The 17,082-nt window shown below is 47.9% G+C and overlaps 1 long non-coding RNA gene across 1 annotated transcript; it reads left to right on the top strand.

Annotated features, from left to right (window-relative positions):
- The first annotated feature begins 352 nt into the window (after positions 1-352).
- LOC145505955 (uncharacterized) lies at positions 353-12,755 on the top strand. Its single transcript, XR_014053404.1, has 4 exons — positions 353-525; positions 1,887-2,036; positions 5,259-5,379; positions 10,508-12,755. It is a non-coding gene; the product is annotated as an uncharacterized LOC145505955 (long non-coding RNA).
- The last annotated feature ends 4,327 nt before the right edge of the window (positions 12,756-17,082 follow it).

Here is a 17,082-nt window from a genome sequence, read left to right as displayed (position 1 = left end):
GAGGGGGCAGCCCCAGCCCGAGTGTCGGTAGAGGTGGAGGTGAGGGGAGAATCCGGTAAGGACACTTTGTCCGTGAGAGGCTTCATTCCTAGATCAAACATCACACCTGCATCCTGCATTTCACATTTTTTTCTCACCTACTCAGGACAACTCCTCACGTTGGTACCTTTACCCCATCTTACAGATGAGGAAATAAACCCAGAGAGGTTAAGTGACTTGACCGAGGCCACACAGCCTTTCCCACGGCTGGGTCATGGCTCCTCGATTCTTTCTCAGGCTTTGATTTCTATTTGTGGTGTGTTTTTGTTCTGGGCCTGTGAGCGCTCAGTGGGGGAGGGGAGGGTGTGTGTGTGGCGGGGGAGGGCTGTTTCTGGCTCCTGCAACTGAGCACATCTGAGCTGGTGGGAAGACAGGGAGCAGGGCCGGCAGCTGCAGGCCTGGTTCCTGGAATGTGTGAGATGGAAGGAGCAGGAGAAGAGAAGAGAGCCTGGGAGTGGGTGAAGGCACTGGAATGACGGCCTCAGAGTGAGTCTCCCCAAACACAAACTCAGGTGTTTACGACCTCAGCTGGCCGACTGTCCGAAGGACTCAGAACTTCATTTGAGTTCAGAAGCCACTTTCCCTCCCAGGCCTGAAACTCAGGGAGCCCCAATTCTCTCTATATGTATACACGTCTGAGAAGCAACATCCGAATGGGGCCCCAGGGAAAATAAGCAGGACTTGAGGTGCCCTGAGTGCAGCAAGGTGATGGGGTGGAAAGGTTTACCCCCCAAAGGCCACTCCCCATCTGAGCCCATGCTCTCACTTGGACCCTAGCTCTCCCCCACCCAGGGATCATGAAGCCTGCCTCACTCTGTCTGCCCCATCCCAGGACAGACCCTGGACGGCAACCTGGGGCTTCTGGGGAACCTCCCCACGGAGTTCCCACCCCAAGCCTCTCCCTGCCCAGGTCCACCCCCAGATCTTGACCCAGGGGCTTCAGCCCCACTTGCCACACACACCTGCTTTCTGGTCACCCCCTCTACCTCCAGCTGCCGGTGGGCACCCCCTCTCCCCAACATTCCACAGAGCTGTCCCTTCCCTGTGCAAGGGGCTGCTGCCCTGCGGTCCCCTGAGGTGGAAACCATGGTGTCGTGCTGCGGCCTTTGTGTGCCGCCACCGCCACCAGGCCACCTGCCCGAGATAGGGCGCCCTTCCCAGAAACGTCTGGGCTGCGAGACCACAGGGCCCAGTGCTCTCCCCGTGGGCTGCAGGTGAGAGGGGCTCCTGCCTCAGCATCAAGGCGGCCCTCCTCTCCCTGACCCCTGCGGGTAACAGCATCCTCCAGCAGCATCCCCCTCTCCTTTCCTCTGTGGAGTCTGGCCTCTGGTCCCCAGCCCCTCCCGTCTAAGAGTGTGCTGTGAGGACCTGCTGGTAGAGGAAAATGCTTAGAACAACGCCGGCCCTTAGGGAGAGCTCAAAAGACGTGTATTACCATCATCTCCTTTAATCCTCACAACAACCCCCTAAGTGAGCATTATGCTTCCATTTAACAAGTGAGAAAACTGAGGCAGAGAGATGGGCAGCCGCGGGCAGCACGAAGGGGCTGATGAGAGATTCGAACCTAGGTCTCTTGGAAGCTGTGCTCTCAGACCATGCAGAGGGCTTGCCCATCTCCCCTGGTTTAGGGCCAGATTTGGATATACAGACACGCATGCACTCACACACACCAGCACACACACACACACACATACACACACCCCAGCTTTGGATGTACATACACTGCAGACACATACACTGCAGACACATACACTGCAGACACATACACTGCACACATACACACAAGCTTTGGATGTACACACATTGCACACGCACGCACACACCTAGTGCCTCTCCCACCCCCGCAGAAGGGCTCGATGGGATGCGAGGCTGCACCTCTACAAAGATGTTGAAGCGGAGCCGGGGGCGGAGCCTTCCGGCCGCGGGGCCACCTTCTCCCACGCGGCCTCTCGTTTGAACTCCAGGAGATCACGGGCGCCACCTGGTGGTAATACGAGGTAAAGGCACCACTGTCCCAGCCGTGCTTCACTGCGCTCCCTGCGCTCCCCGCGCTCCCCGCGGCCCGATGGAAGTCGGCCAAGCTAGTGGATTCCAGGACTGGGCATTCACTCTCTTTTCTGCCTAGCTTCCTCCAGGGATGGGGAATGAGGAACGCTTGTGTTGCTGTGTTTGGGCCGCTGGTGGTTTGGGGTAGATACTGTGTCGAGAAGCTCATTTTGCTGAAAATACTTTGTATATTGCAACAAATTTCCTTTTCTTTTCTTAATTCCTGTATGCAGGTTATTCCAGAGGTGCTTTCTCTGCTTAGCTTGGCACTGGAAACTCAGCTCTTCCCTCCTCCCACCCCCTTCTCCCAGAAGCTCAGCTCCTGGGCCTGGGGGTGCTGGCTGCAATTTGTTCCCTGACTTTGCTCCCAGGCTCCTGGCTGGGTCCCCAGCAGCCTGGTGGCCTCTCCACCTGGGCCTGTGGCAGTCCCCTCCAAGGAATCTGCCCCCAACCTGACTTCCCACCAACCTGCCCTCATCCTGCATTTCCTTTCTGCTTCAGTGAAAGTTGCCCCCTCTCCCCGACCACCCCCCCAGTAGCCTAAGCCAAAACCTGCCTCACTGTCTGCTTCTCCTTCTTTTGTGCCTCATTCAGGTGCCACCAAACCTCACCATCCATGTGACTGTCCAGGGATGGGGGCTACAGGTTTCACTCATTCATTAACACACGTTGTCAAATGCCACCAAACATGGCCTGGAGAATGCAGGGTGGCCAATGTCCCTGACCTTGAGGACATTCTAAAGTGGGGGGGGGGCGGTTTGGAGGGGATGGGAGGCAGATGATACAAGAAGAAGCAAGAAACAAACAGGCACATTCATAATACGTCACAGGCAGTAGGTGCTGTGCAGAAGAAAGCAGGTAGGGGGCCACCACCACCAGACCCCCCAGGTGCCCTCCTCAACCTGCTTGGTCTCCACACCCCACATCAGGAAGCTGATGCCCTCTCCCCACAAGCTGCCTTCCTCACTATCTGGGCTACTGGCCCCATGCAAGGACCCGCCCCCTCTCCCCTTCCCCCTTGCCTCACCCTCAGGCTCTGATACCTCCCACCAGGCCACCCTCCTGTGTGGATCCCTCCTCACCTGGCTGGGACTCCAACATCCACACCTGGTCACCCAGGGCAGCTGCTGCGTGGCCTGTCTCCCCCCTCCCGGTGCCTTTTGGACAGAATTCATAACGAAAGGAAGGAAGGAATAGAAGGGGAGGAGGGAGAGAAAGCCACCTCTCAACCTGATATTTTGAAAAATTTCAAACTCTCCAAAAACCTGAAAGAGTAGTGCGGTGAGTGCCATACACCCTAAGGATACCTAAGATGGGAAGAAAAACAGCCTGGAGGGAAGCAGATGGCGGGAATGATCCAAAAGGAAGGAAGACAGTAACGAAGCAGAAGTGGGAGGAGCCGGGCTGGATGGGAGAGTGGACAGTCCCCAGTGACAGGCAGGCAGGAAGGAGGCAGAGGACAGCTGTCCATAAAACTGGTAGATAGAATGTGGGAATATAGGGACTTCTGGTTTTTGGGGGGTTTTTTCCTGTTAATTAGGAAGCAAGTTCATCAGCTGAGAGAGAGAAGAGCGGAAGAGGTGCTGAGAATGGAAATGAGGAGCGAGGGTGTGAAAGTCCATCCGGGATCCTGTGAACACCCATGGCTGATTCATGTCAGTGTATGGCAAAAACCGCTACAATATTGTAAAGTAATTAGCCTCCAATTAAAATAAATAAATTAAAAAAATTAAAGGGAAGGGATAAAATTTCAAGCACAAAGAAAAAATAAAATAAAATAAAAAGCAAAAAAAAAAAAAGAGGAGCCCCGGGAGAGGTGTGGCTGTGTGTTCTCCAGATACTTTGGGCTTTGGTCCCAGTGAGTCTGCACCTCTGTCTTCTCTCCCCAGCCCCTGCCTGGCCTCGCTCCCTGCCTCACCGTGGAGTTCCCCAGCTCTGGGGTTAGGGAGGGGAGCAGAGTGAAGCTCCTGCCTCGCCCTGGCCCAGGTCTCTCTGCTGAAGTTGGTTTGAGCCGGTTTCTCTCACTGTATCTCCTTGAACACTTTACTCGAAACGTCTAACTTCTGTTTTTCTCCTCTAATCCATCTGCCCTCTTGTCCCAGCCAGATCCTATTTCCAAAAGAGTTCGTTGCTCTATAGGCATTAACTAGGCAAAGACAAAGTTCTGGAAAGTTCCAGGGTCCTGAGTGGGAGTGATCACAACCAGTGCTTAGCAAGCATCAGGCATTGTTGTAAGCAATCTTTACCCAGTTAACTTACCCAGCTCTCACAGTGGTCCTCCTGACAGCCTCTACTATGATTTCCACAGCACCCAGGAAAGGTGGGGGAGAGGGGACAGGGCTGAGCTGGAATTCATACCCCTGGGGCCTGACTTGGTCCAGAAGCTGCCAGGTCCATGCAGCTGGATGGTACAAGAGGTTCTGGTACAGGGTTCTGGTAAGACTGGTGTGTTGTTGTTGTTGTTGTTCAGTCCCTCAGTTGTGTCTGACTCTTTGTGATCCCATGGACTGCAGCACACCAGGCTTCACCATCTCCTGGAGTTTGCTCAAACTCACGTCCATTGAGTCAATGATGCCGTCCAACCACCTCATCCTTTGTCACCCCCTCCTCCTCTTGCCCTCAATCTTTCCCAGTATCAGGGTCTTTCCCAATGAGTTGGCTCTTCGTATCAGGTGCGAAAGTGCGGGGGGCAACCTGCGAGCAGGACGTGCCTTGAAGAACTGCCTTGTTAACTCAGGGGTTAATTCCAGGGCAACCTGGCACGCAGGCTCTGCTTTGAGAGCTGGGGCCGCCTTTGTTAACTCAAGGGTCGAGTCCAGACATAGTTCTCTGTCCCGCCACCTCTTATTGTTTACTAGGGAAACTCCTTGCAGCTTTCTGGAGCGCATCTGACACAGGACAAATGGCTTTTATGACCTAAGTCCTGAGAAACACAATCATGGGAAAATCATGGGAGTTTGGTTAATAGATTTATGTTTTTTAGGTGATTTCTGATGCATGTTACTTAGGTAATTTTTAATAATAGTATTGTATAAGAATTTCCTGGTATAAGGGTATATAATTCTGTATGTAAGAATAAACAGGTGTCACTGGCATTGCAGGTTGCAGTGATCCTCTCAACGCCCCGCTGTGTCTGTGTCTCTCTGTGTCTCTGTGTCTGTTTCTTTTCTTAGCCGAGGAATCCCGCGTCCGTGCCTACGTTGACTCGTCGGCTGGCTCCGACAAAGTGGCGCCCAACGTGGGGCATCGACGTTTAGGAGATTCTCGGCCCCTGCCCGAAGATAAAAGGCCGGCGTAAGTAAAAAAAATCCTGTAAAAGAAAAAGAAAAAGAAAAATACGGGGGCAAGTAGGTTTATAGTTGAGAGTAAAAAATGGGGCAAGATCATAGTCGTCAAGTGTTTGTTCATATGTTATATGTAATGTTAAGAGACCGAGGGGTCAAAGTATCTAAGCCTAAATTACGCACATTCTTGCAGTTTATTGAAGAAGTCTGTCCATGGTTCCCTGAAGAAGGAACTATGAGTTTAGAGATTTGGAAAAAGATTGGTAAGCAGATTCAAACACATTATTCACTTTATGGCCCTTCCAAAGTTCCAGTAGAAACTTTCTCATTGTGGACTTTAATCCGTGATTGCCTTGATTTTAGTCATGAAGAGGGTTCTAAAATTAATCAAATGGTTGATAAAGAGCCAATTTATGCTACTCCAGAGGGTCAAGACAGATTGGTTACTTTGTCCCATCTTGCAAAAACGGAGGATGGGCTGTCTCCCTCTGATGAGGAAGATTTAGATGAACAAGCAGCTGAATATCACCAGGATGATTGGGATCTGTTAGCTGAGGAGTCACCTCCTGCTGCTAATAAAATAGTGCAACAGTCCTGTTGTGCTCCCATGGAGCGTCTTACTTTAAAAGAACCACCTCCTCAAAAAATTGTGGTACCTGCTGCACCACCTGCTTATGCTGCTTCTATTATTGCTGGGTTAGATCCTCCTCCCGCTCAGGCCACTGTGCAAGTTCAGGTTTTTTCCCCGTTACAGCAGGCTATTCACCAGGCATATAAAGATGGAGAAAATGTTTCTGGTTTCCCAGTCCTATTTCCAGTACTGGAAAATGCTGGTCAGCGATATTATGATCCTCTTCCCTTTAAACAGTTAAAAGAACTTAAAGTCGCCTGTGCACAATATGGGGCTACTGCACCTTTTACACAGGCTATGATTGAGAATTTAGGAGCCTTAAATCTGCCTCCTAATGACTGGAAACAAATCGCTCGTGCATGTCTTTCGGGCGGTGATTATTTATTGTGGAAATCAGAATTTGCAGAACAATGTCACTATATAGCTGAAATCAATCAAAGACAAAAAATTCCCACAACTTATGAAATGTTGGTAGGGGAAGGTGCATTTCAGGCTACCAATGCACAGCTGAATTATCAGCCAGGAGCATATCCTCAAATTTCCAACGCCGCACTACAGGCTTGGAGAAAATTGCCATGTCCCTCTAATAGATCAGAAGATCTTGCCAAGATACGGCAGGGGCCTGACGAGCCCTATCAAGATTTTGTTGCCCGGCTTTTGGAAGCTGTGGGAAAAATAATGTCTGATGATCAAGCAGGTATGATTTTAACTAAGCAATTGGCTTATGAAAATGCTAACTCTGCCTGTCAGGCTGCCTTGCGGCCATATAGAAAGAAGGGGGCTTTGTCTGATTATATTCGTATTTGTGCTGATATTGGTCCATCTTATATGCAGGGGATTGCTATTGCAGCTGCTTTGCAAGAGAAAAACATAAAAGAGGTATTATTTCAGCAGCAGCACAAAAAGGAGATGATGAAAAATTCGTCCAATGCTGTTTGTTATGCCTGCGGCCAAGTAGGACATCGAGCTGCAGCCTGTCCTCAGAGGACTAACAGGGGGACAGGAGGTATAGCCCCGAATGTGTGCCCTAGATGTAAAAAAGGAAGACATTGGATAAAAGACTGTAGGTCAAAAACAGATTCACAGGGCAATCCATTACCCCCCTTGCAGAGAAACTGGGTGAGGGGCCAGCCCCTGGCCCCGAAACAATGTTATGGGGCAATTCAGCAGACTTCTCCAGTCGAAAGCGGGTCTCAGACCTGTTTAGAGCCACCTCGGGCAGCGCCGGATTGGACTTGTGTGCCTCCTCCTACACAGTACTAACCCCTGAAATGAGAATTCAGACTATTGCTACTAGAGTGTTTGGGCCATTACCTGAAGGGACAGTAAGCTTACTGTTAGGGAGAAATAGTACCACTTTAAAGGGCCTTAGTGTCGCTCCAGGTGTTATAGATTCAGATTATCATGGAGAAATTAAAATTATGGCAGAATCACCTCGTACTATTAGTACTATTCATTCAGGACAAAGAATTGCACAACTTGTTCTCCTCCCTCTTAAAGTCACAGGGCGCGAGATTCAAAAGACACGTGGCACTGCTGCCTTTGGGTCTTCAGATGCCTATTGGATCCAAGCTATTAAAGAATCCAGGCCTGAATTAGAGCTAAAAATTAATGGGAAAAATTTTAAAGGGATTTTGGATACTGGAGCTGATGTATCTGTTATTGCTGAGCATCATTGGCCCAGCGGATGGCCTAAACATATAGCTATTTCCACTTTGCAAGGAATTGGGCAGTCCAGTAATCCTAAACAGAGTGCAGAGCTACTGCATTGGCAAGATCAAGATGGTCATCAGGGCGAGATGCGTCCTTACATACTGCCTAGATTGCCAGTTAATCTTTGGGGAAGGGATGTTATGTCAAAAATGGGAGTCTTTCTTTACAGTCCAAGCACTGCAATAAGTTCACAAATGTTTGATCAGGGTCTTTTGCCTCACCAGGGCCTGGGTAAGCATGGTCAGGGAAGAATTGCGCCAATTCAGCCTCAAAAGCTCGCACCAGGAGCAGGGCTAGGATATTTTTAGTGGGGACTACTGATTGTCCTGTTACTCATGCTGATCCTATTGTTTGGAAAACTGAGGAACCTGTGTGGGTAGATCAGTGGCCCCTAACTATAGAAAAAATGCTGGCTGCACAACAACTGGTACAGGAACAGTTGGCTTTGGGCCATATAGAACCTTCTAATTCACCTTGGAATTCACCCATTTTTGTTATCAAAAAAAAATCTGGAAAATGGCGCTTATTGCAAGACCTTCGTCAGGTTAACAAAGCCATGCAGATCATGGGTGCTTTGCAACCCGGGTTGCCTTCTCCAACGACAATTCCTAGGGGAGCCCATATAATTATTATTGACTTAAAAGACTGCTTTTATACCATTCCCCTTGCACCTCAAGATTGTTATCGTTTTGCATTTAGTGTTCCTTCTGTTAACTTTTCACGACCCATGCAGAGGTATCAATGAAAGGTGTTGCCTCAAGAAATGGCTAATAGTCCTACGTTATGCCAAAAGTTTGTAGATGCAGCCCTAACCGATGTGCATAAAAGGTTTTCAGATATTTACATGCTTCATTATATGGATGATATTCTTTTGGCTCATACTGATTATGCCTATTTATTAAAAGCCTTTTCTAAAGTAGAGATTGCATTAAAGTCTAGAGGTTTAATTATAGCTACTGAAAAAATTCAAACTTTTCCTCCATACTCCTATTTGGACTTCCGTTTGAAAAAAGAAAAATTCTCTGTCCCTCATTTTCAGTTACAAAGAGATGGGTTACGTACTTTAAATGATTTTCAAAAGTTGCTGGGAGACATTAATTGGATACGCCCTTACTTACGCCTCCCTACTGTAAGTTTGAAACCATTGTTTGATATTTTAAAAAGAGATTCATCACCTACGTCTCCTCGGCAACTAACACCACAAAGAGAGTTGGCTCTGCAAACTGTGGAAAGGGCACTTGCTGAACAATACACAGCGTATTGTGATTACACCCGGCCATGGAGATTATATATACTTGCTACTCAACATTCACCCACAGGAGTCCTATATCAAGATAAGCCATTAAAATGGATTTATTTGGCAGCTTCTCCTGTGCGGGCCCTTGATTCCTACCATGTTCAGGTTGCTAGGGTAATTGCTAGAGGTCAAAAAGACTCTATTATGTATTTGGGCAAAGATCCTTCCTTTATATGTGTTCCTTTTTCATCTAAACAGCAAAACTGGCTTTTCCAGTTCTCTGATGACTAGGTGCTTGCCTTAGCTGACTTCCCGGGACAACTAATTCAGCATTACCCAGCTGATAAGTTATTGCAATTTGCTTTACAACATCCATTTGTTTTCCCTACTATTATAAAAGAGCATCCTATTCCTAATGCTGTAACTATTTTTACCGATGGCTCTTCTAATGGAATAACTAGTCTTGTTGTCGGTCAACAAACATATTTTACTCAAACTACTTATAAATCAGCACAAAAAGTTGAATTGTATGCGGTGCTGAGAGCTCTTCATACGGTTTCTTCTGCCTTTAATTTATACTCAGATAGTCATTATATAGTCAGAGCCATGTCTGTCATAAAAACAGTTCCGCTGATTGGCTCAATTAAAACTTCAATATTTGATTTGTTTTTTCGTATCCAAAAGGCTATACAAACTCGTGTCAACCCTTGTTTCTTTGGCTATATACGAGCTCATTCGGCTCTGCCTGGACCCCTTGCTCAGGGTAATAAGATAGCAGATGCCCTGACAAAAAGCATTTATTTTCAAAATGCAGCCTTAGCTGCCAAAGCTTCTCATGCCATACATCATCAAAATAGTCATTCTTTACGCTTGCAGTTTCAGATTCCCAGAAAAACGGCACGACAAATTGTTAAAAGCTGTTCAACATGCCCTCAGTTCTTTGTTGTTCCCTCTTTTGGTGTCAACCCTCATGGCCTCCGTCCTAATGATCTCTGGCAAATAGACGTTACTCATGTGGCTGAGTTTGAAAGGCTAAAGTATCTTCATGTTACTGTTGATACCTATTCTGGCTTCCTTATGGCTACAGCACTTTCTGGAGAGGCTAGTAAAAATTGTATTCAACATTGCCTCCGCTGTTTTGCTGCCATGGAAATACCCCGTGTGTTAAAAACTGATAATGGTCCTGGCTACATTGGACGTAAATTTCGTTCCTTTTGTGACACTTTTTCTATACTGCATAAAACTGGCATCCCTTATAATCCTCAAAGACAAAGAATTGTTGAACGAGCTCACTTAACCCTTAAACATCAACTGAAAAAACTAAAAAGGGGGAATTGGGTGCAGGGCAGTATTCCTTCTCTATTGAGCCATGCTTTATATGTTTTGAATTTTTTGACCTTTGATAATAAAGGCAATACTGCCGCCCAGCGCTTCTGGATGCAGGATCCACCACGGAGGCACCCACTCGTACGATGGAAGGATCCTATGAACGGATCTTGGAATGGTCCTGATCCTGTATTAATATGGGGGAGAGGCCATGTTTGTGTGTTCCCGCAGAATGCCGAAGCGCCGCGCTGGCTCCCGGAAAGGCTGGTACGCGCGTCGGAGGCAGTCCTTGACAGCTTAGATGAGGCGAATGACGGACAGCGATGATTCATCTCTTCCATCATCACAGCAAGTACAAGCCCTTTTGCGGCTGGCCCAACAAGGGTCTGATCAACACATCTCTCCTTTTAGAGTGTGGATTCAATTATTATTGCTTTTGCAAAATCTTTCTGGTGTTCAGGGAAAGGTATATTGGGCCTATGTCCCTGACCCTCTTTTGTTACAGCCAGTCACCTGGGAGATGGCATTTATTCCTGTATATGTTAATGACACTGTTACATTGGGAGGATCTTCAGATAAACATATTATTCCACAAAATGCTTCTCTAAATTATACAGGGTTTTCTGCAAAACTTCCTATATGTATGTATAAAAACTATAATGCTTCTAGCTGTCCTTTAATTACAGAAACCTTCTTCAGAACCAAGATTGCTGCTCAGAATACATGGATACTACGTTTCCCATCAATAACAGAAAAGGCTGGACAGACCCAACAGCGGAATGGAATAGGGCCTAAGGACATTCCCTTTTGTGGACTTAGACTAAGGGAACAGCAGATCTATGTGCCTTGGACATCATGTAAAAACGAAACTGCTACCACGTATACCATCTATAATGAGACACAAAGGCTTTGGGACTGGGGTCCTGATTTGATGACTGCACAAGGGTTTGGCTATCAAGAGCTTCATCCTCCCATTTGGAATCTCGGCGGTGATAAGATCTTCCAGACAGACCTGTGGAAGCTTGCTGCCGCTACAAGCAAGACAGTGAGGTTGTCGTATACAGGCGCAAACCATCTGAATGAACCTTACAGATATCCTCGTGCTTGTGTACCTTTACCTTACATGATAATAACGGGGTCTGTTGTTATTCTTAAACAATTTGGTATGTATAATATTACCTGTTTAAACTGTACATTGTCAAATTGTATTCGAGGAATTGATGACAAGTCAGGCTTGCTTATTGTAAAGCAACCTCCTTTTGTTGTTATCCCTGTAAATGTGTCAGAATCCTGGTATGAAGATACAGGAGTAGAATTGTGGAAACGCCTGAATAATGCACTCTCCAGGCCTCGGAGAGGAATAGGTTTAGTTATACTAGGGATAATTTCTCTGATAACGTTAATAGCATCCACTATTTCTGCTTCTATTGCTCTTAGTCAGTCTATTCATACTGCTGCCTTTGTAGATGGGCTTGCCAAAAATGCATCCAATGCTTTAGGAGTACAAGAAGATATTGATAAACGTTTAGAAGATCGTTTAAATGCTCTGTATGATTCTGTATTATACTTAGGAGAACAAATGCAAGAGCTGAGGTTTAGGAGTAAGTTGAGATGTCATGCTAATTATTATTGGATATGTGTCACTCAAAAAGAGTATAATGAATCAGATACATCGTGGCAACATATTAAAGCTCATCTTGCTGGAATATGGAGTCACGATAACCTTTCTATAGATTTGGTAAAGTTACATCAAGAAATTCTAAACATTGAAGATTCGCTCTCTCCAAACACGGATATTGGCTCCGCTGTTAATGGATTTCTAGAAGGGCTATTTTCCCATTTTCCTACTCTGAGTACATTTTGGCATTATATTCTCGGTCTTATGGTTGTATTGGCCGTTTTACTGCTGTTGATGTGTCTCATTCCATGCTGCATCAAGCATTTAACTTCAGAGCTGCTTGACATCAAAGCAGCTATTCATACTGCTCATTTAAAGCACAAAAACAGTGCTTTAGTAAATAAATAGGGGGGAGCTGCGGGGGGCAACCTGCGAGCAGGATGTGCCTTGAAGAACTGCCTTGTTAACTCAGGGGTTAATTCCAGGGCAACCTGGCACGCAGGCTCTGCTTTGAGAGCTGGGGCCGCCTTTGTTAACTCAAGGGTCGAGTCCAGACATAGTTCTCTGTCCCGCCACCTCTTATTGTTTACTAGGGAAACTCCTTGCAGCTTTCTGGAGCGCATCTGACACAGGACAAATGGCTTTTATGACCTAAGTCCTGAGAAACACAATCATGGGAAAATCATGGGAGTTTGGTTAATAGATTTATGTTTTTTAGGTGATTTCTAATGCATGTTACTTAGGTAATTTTTAATAATAGTATTGTATAAGAATTTCTTGGTATAAGGGTATATAATTCTGTATGTAAGAATAAACAGGTGTCACTGGCATTGCAGGTTGCAGTGATCCTCTCAACGCCCCGCTGTGTCTGTGTCTCTCTGTGTCTCTGTGTCTGTTTCTTTTCTTAGCCGAAGAATCCCGCGGCCGTGCCTACGTTGACTCGTCGGCTGGCTCCGACACGAAAGTATTGGAGGATTGGTATATAACGAGCAAAGGGGAATTAAAATTTTCCAGATGAAGATTTCCCTGGTGGTCTAGTGATTAAGAATCCACCTTCCAATTAAGGGGACGTGGGTTTGATCCCTAGCGGAGGAACTAAGATGCCACATGCTGTGGGGCAAGTAAGCCTGCTTGTGGCAACGAAGATCCAGCACAGCCAAAAAAAGAAAAAGAATTTCCAGATCCCTTTTCAAGCAGGTTATTAAACTAAGCAACAGGCCTCTTTGATCATATGGCTTAGACACCCAGAAACTTGGCATGTGGTGGAAAGAGACAGGAGGACCGTGGCTCAGGGCCTCTTAAGGGAGGTCCAGGGTGGGTTGTCATGTACGGACGTGAGAGTTGAACCATAAAGAAGGCTGAGAGCCAAAGAACTGATGCTTTCATACTGTGGTGCTTGAGAAGACTCTTGAGAGTCCCTTGGACAGCAAGGAGATCCAACCAGTCAATCCTAAAGGAAGTCAACACTGAATATTCATTGGAAAGACTGATGCTGAAGCTAAAGCTTCAAGACTTTGGCCACTTGATGTGAAGAGCCAACTCATTGGAAAAGACCCTGATGCTGGGAAAGACTGCAGACAGAAGGAGAAGAGGGTGACAGAGGATGAGATGGTTGGATGGCATCACCTACTCAATGGACATGAACTTGGGCAAACTCCGGGAGATGGTGAGGGACAGGGAGGCCTGGCGTGCTGCAGTCCATGGGGTTACAAAGTGTCTGACACAACTTGGCAACTGAACAGCAACAACAGGGTGGGTTGTAGTGGGTGATGCTGGTGCTGCTTTTGCCTTCCCACAAGGGGCCCTTCCCCAACCTTCCAGGGGCCCCTTGTTAAGAGTAAAAAGGTCCTTGGGTCCTGAGACCCAGGAAGCAAGGAGCGGGGGAACAACCCACATCAGAGGGGGATGTTAGGTCTTTCCTGCCAAGTTTGGCATGATCCTTCCTCCCTGTCCAAATTCCCTTCTCTGAACTCAGAATCCTCACAACCCAAAGGGATTCTGGCCTCAGGACTAGCAGCTGCTTCCCATCCCCTTCTTCTCCTCACCTTCTCCCGAGGTCACTGGAGCAGGAAAACTTTTAATGTATGGGAGATATGTTCTGAGCATTGCTCACATAGGACTCATTCTAACTCATCTTCCATCCAGGGAGCCCAGCGCCGCTCACTTTAATATTAGAAACCTGATTCTCAACAGCAGGGGGTTGCTTAGAAAAACTTATGGTACCAAAGATGAAAAAGTGTGCCATCATCAGAATCGTGTAGAAGAATATTTAAGGAAAAGGAAAAATGCTCGAGATATGAGGCTTTTTTTAAAAAAAAAAAAGCTACCTTAAAGAAACAAAACCAGCATGCCCCAACATCATCCCAATTTTGCTAAACAAATATGCACATTTTCACTCATTTATTCCTTCAACTGACATCTATTGAAAGAGGAGCCTCCTGAGAGTCGAGCCTCACCCTGCAGGCAGCGGGGTAGGAGTGGGTGGGGGATGGCTGAGAGGAAGCCCACCTGCTCCAGCCTCTCAGGTGAGTCGTGGACAGTCTAGGCCGCCGGAGGAAAGGGCCAGGGGCTATGGGAAGGCTTGGGGTCTTCTTGGAGGAAGCGGCACTGGAAGGAAAAGCTGCAGGAGTGAGTTACTTGGGCAGAGAGAGGGAGGGAGACCCAGAGACTTTGGAGACCTCACCAGTTTGGGTACTGGCAGATAAAGCCCAGGCAATGCTCAGGCTGAACTGGAGTGGGCCGGGGTGGGTGAGGTTTCCTGACCAAGCCAGATGGGGCCCCATGAGCCACCAGAACAGGAACCGCCCAAGAGTCTGAGTTCATCCATCTCCTGTCCCTCACACACAGTCTTACAAAGGAAATAAAAATGGGTGGGAAAAATGGGGGTGGTCAGGGAAGGCTCCTCTGAGGAGGTGAAATCTAAGCAGAGACCCTTGGGAAGAGTGTGGGGAAGGTCGTCCAGACAGGAAGTGTCAAATGTCTGCGGGTGCCAAGGCTTGGAAGTGGGAGGGGCCTGAAATATTCCAGGAGCTGCAGAAAGATCACTGCATTGGAGCAGGCTGCGCTGCCATGTGCAGGGACCTCGGAGGGCGTTTGCGGGGCTTCTGTGGTGTCTCAGACCATAAAGAATCTGCCTGCAATGCGGGAGACCTGGGTTTGATCCCTGGGTAGGGAAGATCCCCTGGAAAAGGGAATGGCTACCCACTCCTGTATTCTTGCCTGGAGAATGCCATGGACAGAGGAGCCTGGCGGGCTGCAGTCCATGGGGTCACAAAGAGTCAGACATGACTGAACAGCTAACACTTTCATGTTTGTCTGTATAAACAGTCCTGGAGAATGTAGAATCAGCGTGGCATCACTGTCTGTACAGCCCAATCTCATGTGATTCCCCGAAGTAATGCCCTGCTGGCCAGTGGGAGGCACCCTTTTTACCAGGCTCCCTCCTGGGCTGGCTGCAAAGGTATGAGGACCTGAACTTCTTGAAGCATCTAGGTGGTTTAGTGCCCCAGCTAAATGACAATTCTGGTCTCTGTTGGTCCCGGGCATCAAGGAAGATGCTCTTTAAGGAAGGGGATCCAAAGTGTGGGGGACCCTGAGGTATGGGGCCTGCAGTTCCTGTACTCTCTTGTCTGGGTCTAAGGGTGGTACTGGGTTGGAGGGGGGGTGGTGAGCCAGGGAGCCAGGGATGAGGGAGGGAGGGGGAGGCAGGGCTGAAGGGGGCGGGGCCCCCAGGGACTTGGCTGGATGTTGTTAAGAACCCAGGGAAGCTAGCACTAAGTGTTGGCAGCATTGGTCTCCTTTGGGTCCCAGGCATCGGGAAGCCAAGAAGAAGCCCCCTGCCTCCCAGAGCCAGAGGCAAGCCCCTAGTTGCACAGGCAGGATCAGTGAAGGCAATGAAGCCCTGCCTCTGGATTACAGGGGTCCCCAGTACAGCTGTGACCAGCTTGAGGCGTGTGGGGTTTTCTCAGTGCAGGGTAGGAGCGGGGAGCCCCTCCCCACCTCTTCCCTCCATGTACTCCTGGAATTAGATGAGCTGGTCTCTCCCCAAGCCTCTCCCTGGTGTGGGCCCCGCTTAAGGCAGAGGCCCCAGGTGCCCTCTCTGCAGTCTGGCCTTCCAGTGCACTCAGGACCCAATTAACAAGTGAGCAAATGTGACCACCATGATCGAGCAACTGCTCTTCCCTCCCCCCTGGGCTCTTCACAAGCCCAGTAAAATGCCATGATGTGGCATCAACGCCCACACTTTAGGAGACCCAGAGACCTTGTGCACATTGCCCAAGCTCACCCAGATGATGAGGGGCAGAAAGGAGATTTAAGCCCAAATTTATCTGGTGACACTAAGTAGCAACATCCTCACAGGTCAGTCCCATGGACCGAGCACTGATTGGCGTCATACCGACTGCAAGACATCTAAGCCTCACCAGAGCTTTGGGAAGATCCAGATCCACCATATTGCAGCCACAGGAGTGTCCAGAGAGCCCTCCATTATGAAACTCATGAATCATTCTGCAGCAAAGTGTATGGCTTGCATGCAAAGTGTGAGGGAACAGGGAGTGGATGGGTAATAAAGATTGTAGCCTCACCTCAGTGGTCAGAGATTTAGCCAAGTGAGTCTGTGCCAAATTCAAACACATTCTGTTTTCAGAGCTTTGGGGGCTTCAGGATTGACAATAATGGATTGAGAGTCTATATTGCTCCCATTTGATAGATTACAAAACTGAGGCACAGAAAGGATCCAACTTTACTTGGGAATTGGTTGAGTTTGAGATTTATATACTTTTTTTGTTTGTTTTTTGGCCATGTTGCATGTCCTGCAGGATCTTAATTCCCTGACCAGGGATTGAACACAGGCCCTGGCAGTGAAAGCACCAAGTCCTAACCACTGGACTGCCAGAGAATTCCTTGAGTTGAGATTTAAATCAGGCCATGTTGTCAGCTTCTGTGCTCCCCTGCCCCCTGTATCCCCAGCCCAGTAACTATGTAACAAGCACCTTTATACTACAGATTCAGTCTTACACCAGCCCCAAGAGATAGAAAACAAGCTCCTTGTTTTTTTCCAGGAGAAAATTGAGTCCCAGGAGAGTAATTTACCGAAGATGAGCAAGCCAGTAACTGACTGGTAGAGGCAGAATTTCACCCAGTTCTGCCCACTCCAAGCACACGTTCTTTCCACTGGGCGGCTAGATTG

Source organism: Giraffa tippelskirchi, chromosome 5 (assembly GCF_054371585.1).
Source record: "Giraffa tippelskirchi isolate mGirTip1 chromosome 5, T2T-mGirTip1v1.2.pri, whole genome shotgun sequence".
In the NCBI taxonomy this organism is placed as follows: domain Eukaryota; kingdom Metazoa; phylum Chordata; class Mammalia; order Artiodactyla; family Giraffidae; genus Giraffa; species Giraffa tippelskirchi.
This window is presented reverse-complemented; position numbering and strand designations above follow the sequence as displayed.